Source organism: Xyrauchen texanus, chromosome 34 (genome assembly GCF_025860055.1).
Source record: "Xyrauchen texanus isolate HMW12.3.18 chromosome 34, RBS_HiC_50CHRs, whole genome shotgun sequence".
NCBI lineage: Eukaryota > Metazoa > Chordata > Actinopteri > Cypriniformes > Catostomidae > Xyrauchen > Xyrauchen texanus.
Window position 1 is genome coordinate 219314 of NC_068309.1, and position 12105 is coordinate 231418.

Genomic DNA, 12105 nt, shown 5'->3' on the forward strand with positions numbered 1-12105 from the left:
CAGAAGTTATATGATGTGAGTGAGAAACAGAACAATATATAGGCCTAAGTCCCTTTTACTGTAAATCTTGACATCAGCAGTCTGCTTGGCAATGATGATTTCAAGCTTGATTACACTTTCTAGTGCGATCAAGTGCTCTGCAATCTCTACCAGTACATGTCGATTAGATTATGTCAGAAGACATGGATTAAACTACTTGTGGATTACTTTTATGCTACCTTTATGTGCTTTATGTACTTGTGTTGTGTGGACCTACAGAGCAGAGATATTCTCCTAATATCTTTGATTGTGTTGAGCAGAAGAAAGAAAGTCATACACATTTGGAATGATATTAGGCTGAACTATCTCTACATTCTTGAGGTTTTAAATAGATGATTTTACTTTGGGATGTGTGGCAAATCTCATTTCATAACCACAATTGGGGAAAGCAACGGAAAAGAAAATGACAAAAACTTTTTAGGTGTAATGGTTGTAAATGTTACAATATGATTTATGATTAAAAGTGTATAAATATAATATAACATTTTATTCCAAATAGTTTGTAGATATTTTCTAGAAAATAAATTGTCCCACTGCACCAGTACTGCTTAAAAATTTGGGAAATGGTTTAAAAGGTCTTCAAAGTTTCCACTTCCCAGTGTTAAGCATTTCTTTATTTTTCTTTTCACTATTAGAAGACATATTCACCCTAGTATATCAAAAACTAAAACTAAAATGAATTTGAGACTATTTTTATTTTAGTTCGCTTTGGAGTCATGAATAAGTATTTTAGTGTAATTTCAGTTTTTCCAATAATTTCAGTTTTTATTTTATTTTAGTTCATGAAAATGTTTTTATTTAGGTTTAGTTTCAGTTTTCGTTAACTATAATAACACTGGGCACAATGAGTCACTGTAAAGCGAGTCTATGCAAACATTATGCAAAAAATAACACTGATGAACTTTCACTTTAAAATCTCCTGAACACAGACAAGCACAAAACTATTTCTGTCACAGATATGCAAATAAACCAGAAGCATGAAATACAAATATAATGCAAACACAATGCAAAAATATCAATGCATGATAGATCTTTCCTCCATCTACAGAACACTGATCAATAAGAAAACTCTACAACAACCAAGCAGATATTTCCTCTTGTCATAGATTTGGCAGGTGATTGAAAACGTTTTATCTTTAATTGTCATAATGAGTTAAAATACAAGTTACAATGTTGTTTTGGAATTTTAATTAAATCTGGAGACTGATATTGCAGAGAGAGAGATTGAAATGCATCATATAAACATCTTGTTGGTCCTCAGATAGCAGACAAAAGCAGGCTAACACACAGTCATAAAGCCTGACTGAGGCCAGTAGGAAGCCTCTTAACAAGCCAAAATCAAATAAAGGGAGTCAAAACAGATCCCATCAAGCCTTGCTCACTTTACACCTAGGCGTGAAATTCTGAAGGATCAACCTCGCAACTCCTAGTGGATGAAATGCAGAACAGAATGTATCCCTCAACCATGATGTTATCGAGAGTATAAAACCCCAGAGATTCCTACTAATGTTTGCTTCCACAGACAGTATGAGGTGCGTCTAGTTGCAGCCCTGCTGCTCCCAGGTGTAGCCTCACTGCCCAAGGAAGTAACGTACGTACCTGAACTTTGGCCATACAATCTCCATCTCACTGGACGAGCCGAGATTCTCCGTGTTCCACTGAGCATGTTAACAGATCTGAAGGAGACCACTGAGCAATCTGCATCTCACCCTTTTTCCTGCAGAAGTGAAGAAAGAAAATTTCTCTTCCTTCTTCAACCGAGTCGACTTCACTGATTTCTCCACCCTCCTGCCAGGAATCAGCCACCGTACCGCCCGCTGACAGAGTGAGGAAACGTCCTCCCATCATCACCCGAGATTTGAGGAACCGAGTATGAGTCCAACGACTGATGAACACACATTCTACCCGCATCCTCGTGTGACTCAAGTAAGAGGTTTACGTCTGGGCAGAGATAGATTATTATAGTGTGTTATTCTGGTGTATCAAGGTTACTGTTACCACGAATGAGATTTGCCGTGTTGTCGTCCAACCATGGTGGGCTGTTTGTGCATTTCCGCCATCGCGGGTGAGACCGGCACACTGAGTTTATCCATTAAAAAGCCAATGACCATGATGGATGGATTATGAACTGTTCACCGCGTGCGTCTCTGAGTGATAAAACAAACAGTTGCCGTCTCTCCCAAGAATGCTAAACTGGCTTCGGTGCCTTCACTGTGTTCTCTCGCTCTCTCATACTTACCGCACACACATTTGGCGAACAGATAACTTGGCTATAGGGCCCAGCTTTGTCCCTAAATTATCATATCAGTGGAGACACGTCTCTCCGCCCACATTCGCAGCCACATTCTCGGGCCGGAAACCTTGCGTGATGTACTCCATGTATGCCCTTTTGTGCACTCCTTCTCTCCTCTCACACACACACACACACACACACTCATACACTCATACCCTCCTCTCATGTATTATATGGTCGGAAGTTTATTGACTGCATTGTATTGATTATTAATTGATATTACTGCATCAATAAACTTTGTTACACTTTAAAGAGAAGTATTTTGGTGCCACTATGTGCCAGTTTTGTCACAGTGTGTATATATAAGGATCCAAAGTAAAAACTGTCATGGCAGATTCTCCACACCAGCAATCGAAGCATAGTTGAGTCAAAGATTTCTCGGAGGCGCAAAGTTCTGATTCCAAAAAAATACCTTTAAAGTAACAAAGCCGAGGTGGTCCATGCAGCAAATTAAATTACACTTTATAATATGATTATTTTATACAGTCTTTTCTGTTCTCTTTGAGAATGATTTCCCTTATTTCAGTTTATTGGCCACACACAACACATCCCTATGAGATGGAGAAGTGTGTGTGCTACACGGGTGTTTTTTTTTTATCCTTGAGACTCCCTATTCCTCTGACACATGCATCCCGATTCATCCTAATACTCCCTATTCAAATATATTGTCTGCATCAAATCATGCATTGTCAGATTCTATTCTATTAAAAGTATTCACAGACAGGGTCTTACAAGAAGACACACAGAGAGAGAGAGAGACTGTGACTCTCTAAGATTTATTTTTCCATTGTTCTGCACCTTTATTATCAAACTGAGTAAATGATAATTAAATAATTGTAATTATTTTAGAGACTTCTGCATCTTTGTTTTCACAGAGACGTGGCTCAGCGACAGAATTCCGGACACTGGCAATCAGCTAGACGGGCTCACCTCGTTTCGTGTCGACAGAAATGCAGCTCTGTGCGGTCAGACTCGCGGTGGTGACTTGTGTGTTTACATCAACATGGAATGGTGCAATAACTCTGTGCTAGTCTCTAGTTACTGCTCATCACTGGTGGAGCTTGTGACTGTTAGATGCAGACCTTTTTATTTACCATGGGAATTCACCACTGTTATTATAACCAGAGTTTACATTTCCCCCAGTGCTAACGTTAAGGAAGCGCTCAGTGAACTGTATGGGGCTATGAGCGAACTGCGGAATGCTCCCTCTGATGAACTGTTTATTGTTGCCGGAGATTTCAACCATGCGAATCTCAAAAGCTCCCTAAATTTCATCAGTATGTGGACTTTGCAACAAGAGGGGCGAACGCACTTGATCTTGTTTACACAAACATCCCAGGCGCGTACTGGGCGGAGCCCCGCCCCCACCTCGTCTACTCAGACCACACCTCTGTTATGCTAATACCAACATACAGACCGTTCATCAGGCGCACAAAACCGATTCAGAAGCAGGCGGAAACCTGGCCAGCAGGAGCATCTCTGCTCTTCAGGACTGTTTTGAGTGTACTGACTTGCACATGTTCATGGAGGCTGCAACATATGGCGACTCTACCAACTTGGAGGAATACACAGCATCAGTGATCAGCTACATCAGCAAGTGCATTGATGATGTCACTTTCTCCAAGATCATCACCACACGCTCCAACCAGAAGCCTTGGATGACTGCGGAGGTGTGTGCGTTGCTGAGGACCCTAGACTCTGCCTTCAGAGCAGGCAAAAAGGCGGCCCTAAGAACAGCAAGGGCTAAACTGTCCCAGGCCATCAGAGAGGCAATGTGAGCACACACATAGAGAATCCACAGTCACTTCCAGGACAGCGGCGACCTGCGATGCATGTGGCAGGGCATCCAGGCCATCACCAACTGACAAAGATGCCTCCCTTCCAGATGCGCTGAATGACTTCTACGCTTGGTTTGAGGCGCAGAACGATGTGGCGTGAGGAAGACCACCCCTCCTCCCAACGACCAGGTATCTGGTGTCTTACCACGGCTTTTGTGTGAAAAATTCTACGGAGAGTCAACCCACGGGAGGCTGCTGGACCAGACAACATTCCTGGCAGAGTGCTCAGAGGATGTGCTGACCAGCTGGCAGATATTCTTACTGACATCTTTAACATCTCTCTGAGCAGCGCCGTCGTCCAACGTGCTTCAAGGCCACCATCGTCCCCATGCCAAAGAAGTCTTCAGTGTCCTGCCTCAATGACTACCGTCCCGTCGAACTCACACCAATCATCATGAAGTGCTTTGAGAGGCTCGTCATGAGGCACATTAAGACCCAGCTGCCCCCCTCACTAGACCCACTGCAGTTTGCGTATCGTCCAAACCGTTCAACAGAGGACGCCATCGCCACCACCCTCCATCTAGCCCTCACCCACCTAGATAAAAAGGACTCATACGTTCGAATGCTGTTCATAGACTTCAGCTCAGCATTCAACACAATAATTCATCAGCACTTGATTGGAAAGCTGAACCTGCTGGGCCTGGAGACCTCCCTCTGCAACTGGATCCTGGACTTCCTGACTGGGAGACCTCAGTCAGTCTGGATCGGGAACAGCATCTCCACCACCAGCACTGGGGCCCCCAGGGCTGTGTACTCAGTCCACTGCTGTTCACTCTGCTGACTCACAACTGTGCAGCAATGCACAGCTTGAATCACATCATCAGGTTTGCTGATGACTCGACCGTGGTGGGTCTCATCAGCAAGAATAACGAGTCGGCATACAGAGAGGAGGTGCAGTGGCTAACGGACTGTGTCTCTGAATGTCGACAAAACAAAAGAGATGGTTGTTGACTTTAGGAGAGCACAAGGTGAACGCTCTCCACTGAACATCGACGGCTCCTCTGTGGAGATCATCAAGAGCACCAAATTAATTGGTGTTCACCTGGCGGAGAACCTCACCTGGTCCCTCAACACCAGCTCTATTACCAAGAAAGCCCAGTAGCGTCTCTACTTTCTTCAAAGGCTGAGGAAAGCACATCTCCCCCATCCTCACTACATTCTATAGAGGGACTATTGAGAGCATCCTGAGCAGCTGCATCACTGCCTGGTTTGGGACTTGCACCGTTTCGGACAGCAAAGCCCCGCAAAGTCACCAGCATTGTGGACGACCCCACACACCCCTCACTCAAACTCTTCACCCTCCTGCCGTCTGGCAAGAGGTACCGAAGCATTAGGGCCCTCATGGCCAGACTGTGTAAAAGTTTCTTCCCCCAAGCCATCAGACTCCTCAATACTCAGAGACTGGACTGACACACACACGTGTCCTGAGTTGCACTTTAATTACTGTCACTTTATAACTGTCTGCTCCCTCAACAACTGCTATGTGCATAGAACACTATCTCATAGTATGTTATGTTTACATTTGGCATTTTTTTTAAAAACTGTCATTTTTTTTACACTACTATGTACTTGTTGGCACTGCACTGTCTCTCACTGTGCCTATTGTCCTGTTCATTGTTAGTAATTTATTGTACTGTCCCATACTTTTTGCACACGTTTGCATGTGCACTTTATATAGGTATTTTATTTAGTTTGTGTGTTCTCATGTGGTTCTGTGTTTGTCCTATGTTGTTTTATGTAGCACTATGGTCCTGGATGTCTCATTTCGCTGTGTACTGTATATGGTTGAAACAATAATAAATGCTGAAGCGGTCTCAAATGCATCAACCCTAGCGGCACGACTGCCGTGGAGGATGCCATATACCCCAGGAGCCTCTGGAAGAGTTTTAAAGGGACCGTTGTGCCTGGCTTGAAAGAGGTGAGGCATTTCAGCACTGACTGTGCACGCTCGTTGGTGAGGTGAGTCTAACTCCATGCCGAGAAAAGAGATGCTCTGAACCGGGGTGAGCTTGGTCTTTTCCCAGTTGACCTGAAGCCCCAGATGGCTGAGGTGCCTTAGCACCTGGTCTCTGTGAGCGACCTTGTAACTCTGGTGAGTGGGCCAGAATGAGCCAGTCGGTGAGGTAATTGAGTATGCGAATGCCGGCTTCTCGGAGCAGGGTAAGAGCTGCCTCTGCGACTTTCGTGAAGACGCGAGGAGACAGAGACATGTCAAAGGGGAGGACTTTGTACTGATATGCCTGGCCGTCGAATGCGAACCGTAGAAAGGGTCGGTGTCCAGGCAGAATTGAGACGTGGAAGTACGCGTCCTTCAGGTGGTCCCAGGCCAGCCAGCTTGACAGGTTGGGAACACGTAGAATTTGGTAATACGGAACAGCTGGGCAGGTCTATCGCTTTCACATTGCACCTTTCCCCTCCCCTGAGGCGAAGACGTGCACTCTTACCCCTAGTCGAGTCGGGGATCTGCATCTACCTTGGGCAAAGTTTCCTCTGCCCCGGTCGCTGTGTTTGTAGAGCTCCTCCCTGTCGAGGCAGGACCTACCACGCATCACTTCTGTATGTGGTTGGCAAGCCCATGTGACGTATTTGCCACATGTTGACCTCCCCAGCTGGTCAGGATGTAGGCTCTGCCGGGTTCCCTCCTTTTATACCCGTATGTAAAACTTTAAAGGTGGCCGCCCTGGGCTTTGACATGACCTCGCTGACCCCATTAAAAAGTGAACATTCAATAAACTCTGTAAAGTTTAGCCAATAAAATGTTTTTTATTTTGAAATTGTTTATATATTGTAGTGCATTTCTGTTTGTGTACATTAACTCATGTGGAGCTCATTATTTGACATACAAATCACAATAATGGTTACAACCAAAAACAACATATTAAGTGTAAGATGAGCTCTGAATAATCAAAAATGACAAATAACAGCAAGTTACATACAAATACAATAACAGCATCATAAATAAAATCTGCAAACAGTAAAGCTATGAGCAGTACATCGTCATTTGCATAATTTATTCATACCACAAAGCATTAATGGGAGCTGAAGTGCTGCTTGCTGAATAATGCTCAAACCTGATAAAAATGCAGAAAATAAGTCATGGAAAATATTATTTTGTGGCTATTTGAGTCTTTGAAACTTATTTTGTTTAAAGAATATCAGAAACAGCATTTTCACAGTTTTCACTTAAAACTGCAGATATAAAGATGCAACAAACACACAGAGTGAAAATATGAGCAATTAATCTGCAAAACATCTGCAAAGCTCTACACTTTAAGTGGTATGTTTTTTTAAATACAGTATGTTTGTTTTTATAATATATATATATATATATATATATATATATATATATATATATATATATATATATATATACTGTAGACATATACTGTAGACATATACTTACTTTGACTTGACTGAACTGAATGTTTGAGTCATGCATGTTATTGATAATGTTAATGTTCTAATTAAAAGATCATTCAAATACCCTCTAAAGAAGCCTCAAATATCCTGTTCATGCACTCAAAACATTTTTTCAGTGGTAAGAAATAAGACTCATAATCATGCTTTTGTTTTTCTTGCCCATCTCTCATTGAATATCAAAACAGGTCTAACCAGAATATCATAGTCTAAAAAAGATTTTTTGAATAAATGGGCAGAGAAAGACATGCAAGGCATGTGATATTTATATAATACATTTCCATACCAAAGAGAACAAAAAAAAAAACCCCACAAATACTGACACAAAGAATCACTCAATACATTATATATATATATAGTAATGAGAAAACAAAAAAGAAAATAATCCACAGACAATACAGTGTGTGAATGTGACTAATTCACCCATTCACACACACACTCACTCACCAATGATAGCAGAGCTGCCATGCAAGGTGCTAGCCTGCCATTGGGAGCAACTTGGGTTTCAGTGTCATGCCCAAAGATACTTCGTCATATGGAGTCATGTGGGCCAGGAATCAAACCACCAACACTGCGATTAGTGGCCAACCCGCTCTACCTCCTGAGCCACAGCCGCCTTGAAGACGGCCCTCCTGATTGCACTAACTTCCATCAAGAGGGTTGGGGACCTGTAAGCGTTCTCTGTCACCGACACTTGCCTGGAGTTCAGTCCAGTAGATGCTCACGTCATCCTAAGACCCCGACTGGGCTACATGTATAAGGTTCCTATGACCCCCTTTAGGAACCAAGTAGTGAACCTGCAAGCGCTGCCCTGGAAGGAGGCAGACCCAGCCTTAGCGTTGCTGTGTCCGGTGCATGCTTAGTGCACGCCCCTATTTTGATCGCACGCAGAGCTTTAGATGCTCGGAGCAGCTCTTTGTCTGCTTTGGTGGACAGTGGAAAGGGAACGCTGTCTCTAAACAGAGGCTTGGCCACTGGATCGTAGATGCCATTGCTTTGGCCTATCAGACCCAGGCTGTGCCCGCCCCTTGTGGGTTCGAGCACACTCTACAAGGAGTGTGGCGTCCTCATGGGCAAATGCCAAATGGCACCTCTCTAGCAGACATCTGCAGAGAGGCGGGCTTGGCAACACCCAATACCTTTGAGAGATTGTTTTGTCAGATCTGAACACGTAGAATTTGGTAATACGGAACAACTGGCCAGGTGTATCGCTTTCACATAACACCTTTCACCTCCCCTGAGGCGAAGACGTGCACTCTTACCCCCAGTCGAGTCCACCCTGTCGGGGGACCCGCGTCTACCTTGGGCAAAGTTTCCTCTGCCCCCGGTCGCTGCGTTTGTAGAGCTTCTCCCTGTCGAGGCAGGACCTACCACGCGTCACTTCTGTATAATGCTGGTAAACCCATGTGACGTATTTGCCACATGTTGACCTCTGCAGCTGGGCAGGATGTGGGCTCTGCGAGGTCTTTTCCCCCAGAAAGAATAGGATAGGAAAAGAACACCTTCTCCAATGTGTATTATAGCGTTAGATGGCCCCATCCGCATATAACACTCTATGGAGAGAAAACGTAGAGAGAGATTGGCTCCCATGCTAGTTACGTCGCTCCCCTGATGGAGGGAATGAGACGTTGTGTCCCTTTTGCCACAACACTGTACCAACCACTGTAATTGGCGGGACCTTACTCTCGGCTCCTCAGCTCAAAACCTGTCTGAACAGTCGCACGATTCCCTCCTTTTATACCCGTATGTCTGAGGGAGGGACATGCAAATTCTGTTTGCCAATACTCATTGGCCTTTTCTCAAAGATAAGAGGTAACCGAGGCTCTCAAGAGAGACCCCTAGTGTCACTACATCGACACAACTTCTCATTCCTTCCATCAGGGAACGGAGGTTACAACAGTAAACGAGACTGTAGTATAATAAATAATACCTGACTGTATGGATTATGTTGTCTTTGTTTGGACACATTTTCTAAATCACAGTGTAGTTAAATTGTAATGTTAGTCTCACTGCATGTTATACAAACGAAGGAGCTCTTATTTTTTGTACAGTGCAAGTAAACAATCATTTAAACACATAATAGCTGAAACCCATTCCACCTCTATGTTTAACTTTCAGAAGCTTGGCATAATCTGTACAGAATACAAAGCAACAAATAATTAACACAGATGCATTAAATGTTAAAATAAATAAAAAACTGAAAAAGTTCAAGATGTGTTTCCTGTATTAGTTAATTCACACTGCCATACAAGTGCAGTGATCTCCCAAATCAAGTTTCATTTTATTTTGGAACCCTCTCCTACATTCTTTTCTACACCTCAGCAGGTAAAGGTGCCAGCGGCGGTAAGGTCATGGGTTCAATTCCCACTAAACACACACAAAATGACAAATGCACTGTACTGTAAGTCACTTTGAATCAAAGAATCTACAAAATGCATAAATGTAAATTAAACTGTTTTGCAGCAATGACCTTTCATGTACATTAGCAACAGAATTTCACACAGAATTTAAGTTAAAAACAAAATTAAAACTTTGTATTGTAAATCAAGTAGTTAACATGGCAATTTGGTATAGGACACCAGTAGAAAGCCCTGATGTTCTGTATTCAAACTATAGTTTCCTGGTCGTAACATACAGTATGTGTTCGTACGAGTTGTTGTTGGACAGTATCTTCAACGTCACTGTAGATGGTGACACTTAGTTCTCTATATTTAATATTAAAGCGTCTCAACCCTCTAAAATAAACCATTTCACTTTGTGTGTGATAATGAACAGTGGTACTATTACTCTGTGAGGTAAATCTGCTAAAATGTGAGAATATGGTGTTACGTGTTGTGGACAGTCAATGAAGGCTTAATAGATATGTCTAAATAGATTTTTAGAAGGCCTGTATCATTACAAATACAGTCCAAAACAGTCTCATGACAATGTGTAATAATTCATCAGACATTATGCAGATTGTGGTTTGAGTACTTCAGTTCCTGTATGGCTTTGACCTTTTAGTAACAATATAGAAGATACAGATGAGTGACAGTGAGTTTCTTCAGTTCTTAAATTCGAACAGTTAATAGTTCTGGTGTCCTGAAATGATTTCATGTTTAGTCTCATTAAGAGTTAATTATCTGTTTATCTTTCATTTGTCCATATCTCTAATTGGATTACTGTCTGCAGATCAGATTGGCTAATGAGAGACTGGAAATAGAAAAATAAACACATTAAATGTGTAAAGAATTTTCTAAAATAATTGATTATATCTGTAAAAAATGACTTGCAGGATCTAAATATCAAGGATGATAAAATACTCAGTTTGCACTTTGATGTACTGACGAACAAGTTTCATTGATCTTTTCTGTTTTAATTCATCAGATTGTGAGCATTTCTGACTGCTCTCATGATTGCTGACCATTTTTTGATGATACACATAAGATCTCTCACACACTATCAAAGTGTCTATTCTGTATCATTTATTCTAGACTTTTGAAAACATGCAATAACATTGAGAGACAAACAGGTTATTCCTATATTTTTATGTCAACAGCAAATACAAATAACATATTGCAGTGTTTTTTAAATATCCATTCATAATCAACATTATATGAAAAACATGTAGATAGCAGATACATGCTGTCAGTAATTCTCTCTATATATTAGGGGAAGATAACGAACTGTGTCTTTATATAACGTTAAATATGAAATGTGTGTATGTATATTTGTTCATGAGGGAATTAAGGGCAAAATAATTAACTTAGATTCGAGGAAAAAATATATATGTGTGATGAGGAACAGGGCGGGACCGGGCCATGAGTACGCACGGCCAGCCCCCAATCAGGCTAATCAGTCGAAGAGAGGGATAAAGAGAGAGAGAGAGACAGAGAGCGAGCTCCGTGTATTTCCTCTGCCGTGTGTGTGCGTTTGTGTTTTGTGTCTTTTTGTTTATCCATCCATCCATCTTCAACCGCTTATCCAAAGTCGGGTCGCGGGGGCAGCTGCTCCAGCAGGGGGCCCCAAACTTCCCTATCCCGAGCCACATTAACCAGCTCTGACTGGGGGACCACGAGGCGTTCCCAGGCCAGTGTGGAGATGTAATCTCTCCACCCAGTCCTGGGTCTTCCCCGAGGCCTCCTCCCAGCTGGACGTGCCTGAAACACATCCCTAGGGAGGCGGCCAGGGGGCATCCTTACCAGATGCCCAAACCACCTCAACTGACTCCTTTCGACGCAAAGGAGCAGCGGCTCTACTCCGAGCTCCTCACGGATGACTGAGCTCCTCACCCTATCTCTAAGGGAGAAGCCCGCCACCCTTCTGAGGAAGCCCATTTCGGCCGCTTGTACTCGCGACCTAGTTCTTTCGGTCATGACCCAACCTTCATGACCATAGGTGAGGATAGGAACAAAGACTGACTGGTAGATCGAGAGCTTTGCCTTTCGGCTAAGCTCTCTTTTCGTGACAACGGTGCGATAGAGCGAGTGCAATACCGCCCCCGCTGCCCCAATTCTCCGGCCAACCTCCCGCTCCATT

General features: G+C 43.0%; 1 protein-coding gene across 2 annotated transcripts in view; it reads left to right on the top strand.

Annotated features, from left to right (window-relative positions):
* Positions 1 to 12105, top strand: part of LOC127627995 (interferon-inducible GTPase 5-like) — a 91906-nt gene that overhangs the window by 43796 nt on the left and 36005 nt on the right. The window lies entirely within an intron of this gene.